Below are 4396 nucleotides of genomic sequence, written 5' to 3'. Positions count from 1 at the left end.
GGAGCTTTAGACAGAGTGAAAATAACATTATATTATATAAATATGTCATTGACACTTAACATTGTAGATTACCAATTAAGGCATCCAAAACTGAATACATTATTCAGCAAACCAAACATTTTGACATTATCAGGGTTTCTATTAACAAGAACCCTAAATACAAATCATGTTAGTTTCTAGTTTATACATCATTCTATCCACTCACTGTTTATCTGTCTTCCTGCAGAATCTTCAATGTAAGAAAGGGAGAAAATGTGTCCAAAACCTGTAACCTTAATTAGTGATAAATAAGACTGAGTTTAAACTTTAAATTCTTAGTGTCCAAAATGTGAAAACATGGAACTAGAACCAGTCAGATTGGAAGGAATACGGCTTTATTTGTTCTCAGCTATAACTTGGACATCAGGTGAATCATAATTAAACGTATTGAGAAGTTAAAAACAGATTGTTAATGCATTTCAACTCTGTAAGACCAGACACTTTTTTTAATCAGAAATGTTTGATCAGCTTATTGAGCTCATGTGATTCCTGCTCCAGAAAGGTGAAGGTCTCTGAACATCCTGAAGGTAAACACAGACCAGCATTCAGGAAGACGGACACTGATGAGACGTCCTACAACTCAGAGGAGCAGGAAGAACCACGATGGTCTGCAGCGGCAGTTTACCAACATCTGAAAACACATTGAATTATATTATGAATGTGCGGCACCCACACGCAATTCTGACACTTGGCTACACCTGGCTAACATTAGCGCATATATATTTGGCACTGTATTACAAGTTTTATAGTAGCTTAATACAAAAGTCATCGTTAGCTCACCCTACAACATCTGAGCCACCTGCTTTCCGCCCACTGCAAGGTGAAGATCAGCTGTCCTCCTTGACACAATTGCAGCATTCCTCCCACCATGCATTTTCTTGAAGTCTCAGAAAAATCACAATTAGGGTATAAAACAATAGCTCAGCCCTCTCTTCTTCTTTTGTATCAGAAAAACAATAACTTCTGTTAGGTCGCGTGCCGTCTGGAGGCGGGGCGCTACACCCCCAACTGTCAGGAGACATCACCCTGCTGCAGAGCGGAGCCACCAGTGGAAACACGTTCACTCCAAAGTAGAGACGAGCTGAACCGGGCTGCTGCAGTAGAGCAGGTGGAAAAGGGTCAGTACTCTCTGCTAGGCTACAGTTCCTTCCTCACACTGGAGCCTGCTGTCAATGTTTAGGCTAGTTAGCATGTCCACCAAAGACTAAAGATAACATTTTCTCATAACGGTAAGTTGTCTCCCTGTAATTAGCACATTAAGCAGTACATACACAAGAGTGATTGACGACACTAAGACCCTCCTCCTGGCTCTGATCTCTTGTCTGTGTATTTCAGCAGATGGCAGTAGGACTACAGGGAGGGGGCAAAGGAGTTCCATTTTTTCACAGATTATCTGTACCATCATATACTGACACAACATGGTTAAAATTTTCAGGAATATATAAAAAAAAGACGTTTTTTGTTGTTTTAAATTACCTATTGCAGCTTCAAAGGCTTAGTTACATGTCTTGTACATTTCAGTTTCAAATGAAGAACTTTATGTTTATTAGATGGTAAATAAATATTTACAAGTCAACATCATACAAAAATTAACTTGTAAAACTTTCATGTGATGTTGAGAATTTGGGTGCACTTGTATGCTGGTGCACCAGTGCCACCAGTGCAAGACTAGCCTTGAGCCTTGTGGACTGATAAGAAAACAAAGGTACCAGTCAAAAAGTACAAAAATGTTTCAAACACTTCACAACAGTGCTAATGAAACCGATGGATATCTGAAGATGTATGTTTAAATCCAGATGTTAACTTCCCTGGAATGTAGTAGCCCAAATAAAAGAAACCACTCTGCAATTTTCCTAAAGGGAGTTTACGGTAGGCCCTATTTAAGCTCCTAATGGCTGTAATGGCTTTCATTGAAAGCAAGTTTACATCCATTTACACAATCTATTCATCAACTGTGGTCCAAGTCAAACCAGAGATATTTACCCAGCAAGTGAGACAAGAACTATTCATAACTTGCTCATTTGTACTCGCTGGGTTTATGCTGGATTTGGAGAGAAAAACACAACTGTCACTGAACTTCCATACACATTGTTCCCACTCTGTCAAGAATGACTGAAGAAAATTCTTTCCAGCCCAGCAACTAAACTGACAAAAATAACAAACATGAGCAACAAGAGCAGCCAGGTGACAGAAGTCCAGCCATATTGTAGTCTATTCAGGACACAAACCACCAGGACTGTTTTACATTAGATTGCAATAAAGATAAGACGACAGCATGGAGTGAATCCAATACACTAAAGGTTTAGGTTCCCCATGTTCTTCGCTTTTACAGTCACTGTTAAGGAGAAAGATATCAACCGCTGTAAGTTTTGTGTGGCTGTCCATGTGCAGACATAGAAGTCAACATGAAAATGTAGTTTGCAATGCAAAGTGTTTGGACACCGTTTGCCAGTCTCCTATCTCTACCATAACAGCCAGTTATGGTAGAGATAACTGGCTGTTATCTACAGTGTCTTGAAAAAATATTCTTACTTGATTTTTTTTTTTTCACTTTTTTGTTTAATAAATACTTTGACAAATTATAATCTAAAAAAGTGTGGAATGCATTTGCATTAAGCTCCAGCTGAGTCAATATTTTAGAACAACCTTTTGGTGCATTTAGACCTGCTCGATATATCTCCAACAGTTGTACACATCTTGACACTGACATTTTTGCCAGTTCGTCGTTGCAAAATAGTTCAAGCTCAGACAAACTAAATAGAGAGCGTCTATGAATAGCCATTTTTATGTTTTCCCACACATTATCTGATACATTTAGGTCTGGACTTTGAACCATTCTAAAACATTGATATACACCAGGTCTTTTGTATTCAGTTCTATTAATTCAAAAATCCCTTATTTATTCCAAAGGTAAAGTAAAATATCTGAATTCATATCATCCAATTATCTTCAAACAGTTGTTGTGGATGGTGATGCCAGACAGAAAAGATCTCTGGTAGCAGTCTGTCTTACAATGTAGTTAAAGAAGCCTCAGACTAAAGACTGTTACTGTATTACAGTTCCATGCTAACAGCTCAATATCCAGGCAGCAGAAATGGCATTCCATAGTAACATGTCCTGAATGACCCCATCAGTTTTTAGCAGCTCTGCTAATTCACCTCCTTTGCTGTTGCTGCTAATCTTTAATTTTCTTTCAGTCCTGCTAATTAGCTGCTCTTGGTTATGAAAACATCTTGTTGCCATGGTTGCGAATCATAATTGTCCAAAAGTAAAGAAGAGCAAAAATCTTTCAAAGTGCACAGCTTCCAGCACCAGAAAAAACAAACAGGCAAAATATATATATTTAACAAAATTCCACACACACACACACACACACACACACACACACACACAAAAAAAAACGATCTACCATTACAGAGTTGCCACTATGAGCACTAGAAAATTTAATTCTGTCATCAGCTTTGACCAACTTTCCTGTCCCTGTTGAAGGAAAGCATGTCCAAAGCATGATGCCGCCACCTTTGCATTTAGGCCGAGAAGTTTTAATTCCACTGAGCTCAAATTTGGTGATATATTATATATATAAAATATTATAATATTATAAATGAGTTTAAGCTCACAGATTTCTTTGATGTGGTTAAATAAGATGTTATACATGTTTAAAGTAATGTTTCATGCAAAGTTGTATATTGTTTTTTAACCATTGAATTTAGAATGCTTATTTCGTGGTGTTTTTCTGGATTTTTATTGTAGGATCCATTTAATAAGCTCACTACTGTTGTTTCTTTCTGGTATAAAGTCTTTATTTTGTCGTTCTCAATTTGGGGAACTTTAAAAAAAAATTAAGAAAGCCGTTTGAATTACGCTGAATTCCAAATTATTATGCAAGTGATATTTTCCCAGATTTTCCTAAATGGTCAATGCAAATGATGGTAAGTATAACTTTCAAGCCATGATATATTTATATATTACAGTTATAAATCAAATTTTTCTGAACAAACCTCCCAGTGAGAACAGTATTTTTTTTTTCAAAAATAAAAAAATGAAAATGCACTGTTCCAAATTATTAGGCACAGCAGATTTTCTAAACATTTTATGGATTATTAAGAACTGCAAACAGTCTTTCTTTGAATGTGCAGCAGTAAGTGATCATATGTACTAAAATCAAAAGCTATTTCAAAGTAAAACATCTTAACAGATCGAGTTACATGTTAACATAGGTAGGCCTGTCACGATAACACATTTTGCTGAGCGATTGTCTAAAAAAATTATTGCGATAAACGATAATATTGTTTCAAGTCCTTTTACCACTGATTTAATGGAAATGACTAATAATGCATGTGATTTCCTGCCGTAG

General features: G+C 36.6%; 1 long non-coding RNA gene across 1 annotated transcript; it reads right to left on the bottom strand.

Annotated features, from left to right (window-relative positions):
• Positions 1–357: 357 nt before the first annotated feature.
• On the bottom strand, positions 358–2515 carry LOC106942099 (uncharacterized). Its single transcript, XR_001423546.1, has 2 exons — positions 820–2515; positions 358–670 (listed from the first exon to the last, which is right to left on the bottom strand). It is a non-coding gene; the product is annotated as an uncharacterized LOC106942099 (long non-coding RNA).
• Positions 2516–4396: the final 1881 nt, after the last annotated feature.

This window comes from Poecilia latipinna, unplaced genomic scaffold (assembly GCF_001443285.1).
Source record: "Poecilia latipinna isolate Pla-1442-1.1 unplaced genomic scaffold, P_latipinna-1.0 Scaffold4041, whole genome shotgun sequence".
NCBI classification, from domain to species: Eukaryota; Metazoa; Chordata; class Actinopteri; order Cyprinodontiformes; family Poeciliidae; genus Poecilia; species Poecilia latipinna.
The sequence above is the reverse complement of the archived record's forward strand: the minus strand, read 5'-3'. Positions and strand labels throughout refer to the sequence as shown.